The sequence below is a fragment of the Sardina pilchardus genome, chromosome 18 (genome assembly GCF_963854185.1).
Source record: "Sardina pilchardus chromosome 18, fSarPil1.1, whole genome shotgun sequence".
In the NCBI taxonomy this organism is placed as follows: Eukaryota; Metazoa; Chordata; class Actinopteri; order Clupeiformes; family Clupeidae; genus Sardina; species Sardina pilchardus.
In genome coordinates, this window is record NC_085011.1 from 25,204,150 (window position 1) to 25,205,790 (window position 1,641).

At 42.0% G+C, this 1,641-nt stretch overlaps 1 protein-coding gene across 1 annotated transcript in view; it reads right to left on the reverse strand.

Annotated features, from left to right (window-relative positions):
- Nucleotides 1-1,453: 1,453 nt before the first annotated feature.
- wapla (WAPL cohesin release factor a) overlaps nt 1,454-1,641 on the reverse strand; it is a 21,601-nt gene continuing 21,413 nt past the window's right edge. The window contains exon 20 of the mRNA XM_062519314.1: nt 1,454-1,641. This exon is cut by the window's right edge and continues 2,585 nt beyond it. The gene's annotated coding sequence lies outside the window, so the exon portion shown is untranslated.

A 1,641-nucleotide genomic window follows, 5' to 3' on the forward strand; every position in this document is an offset into this window, starting at 1 on the left:
TACGTCCCTGATTCCAGCCTTGCTGAAGCACCCGCAGATCACAGATCCTCCACCAAATTTCACATTCGGTGCGAGACACTGTGCCTTGTTGTAGGCCTCTCCAGGTGTCAGTCTAGTCTAACCATTAGATGTCCACATCAGATGTTAAGCAAAACTGAAAATTGGACTCATCAAAAAAGATGACCTTACTCCAGTCCTCTGTGGTCCAATTCTTATGGTCGCTTCCAAACCTCGGCCTGGCTGTTCTTTGCTTCTCTTCGAGGAAGGGCGTTTTTTATGGCTTTACACAACTTGAGCACTGCCCCTAGGAGCCTGTTTCGAACCGTCTCGCCGTGCACTTCGCCACAGCTGCCAATCGCCATTCTTTTTGTAGGTCACTTGATGACATCCCGCGATTGCTGAGTGACATTCCAATGAGTTGACGGTCATCCCAGTCAGTGGAGTCTCTGCCGGTCTGTGGCTTTGCTGTCCTCAATGTCTCCTGCTTGACCTCATTCTTATGAACCACCCTGATACTCACCGTATCCCCCCTGCCAATAAAGCTAGAACTGAATCCTTACTTTCCTCACTCAAAAGTTTTCTTTTCAACTATTTTGGCATGGTCAATATGATTTTTTGTTTTTTATTCCATTTTTGTTAGGTAGCACTGTTTTTGCCATCCAGGTGGTCATTTTGCAAGAGGATAGTGATGACCACAGCAGTAGTTTTCATACCTTCCCTCATTAAATAAATGAAAATATATTCAGAGATTAGAGATTTTGAACAATTCCATGCTCCCAACTTAGTGGGAAGTTTGGGGATAGCCCCTTCCTGTTCAGGTCCATAAAGACAGAGTTTGGTGTGGATGAACTTGACTGGCCTGCACAGTCCTCACCTAAACCCGATAGAACACCTTTGGGATTAATTAGAGTGGATACTGAGAGTCTCCGCGGCCAACATCAGTGTGTGACCTCGCAAATGCACTTCTGAAAGAATGGTGAAAAATGCCATAAACACACTCTTAAACTTTGTGGAATGTCTTACTAGGAGAGTTGAGGCTGTTATAGCTGCAAAGGGTGGACTGACGTTGTGATGAACCCTATGGATTAAGGATGAGATGTGACTGAAGTTCATATCCGTATGTCAAGGCAGGTGAGTGAATACTATAAATATATAAATATAAACATGGTACACATTTTATCACTTTCACACACACTGGAACTTGTATAAATACTACATATGTTCCAGGCATAAGACTCTTGAGCTACACTACAAAGTATTCCGACCAGAAGGATACTTGAGCAGCCATCTTCTTACATACATACGTTCCTACCTTCAAGGACAAGCCTCAACCTCCTCCACCTCTCAGACTTACAGTAAGCATGAAAGGAGTGGTGCTCACTACACAAAGATATAACGTTGCCTACAGGAGAATACAGGAGGGAGATCACAAACCAGTAACAGGAAAGAAAGGTACTGAAAGTAGCAATTTTTATTCGAATTAAAATTATTTACATGTAACCAAAGACAGTTATTTTCTTTTCATCATGAAACTGGTACAAACTGTGGATTTTTATATATAGTTATTTATATATGTCCTGCAGCTGTCTTTTTCTGTATTTTTACCCTTTTACTTCAAATAACTCAACTGAGAGGAGAAAA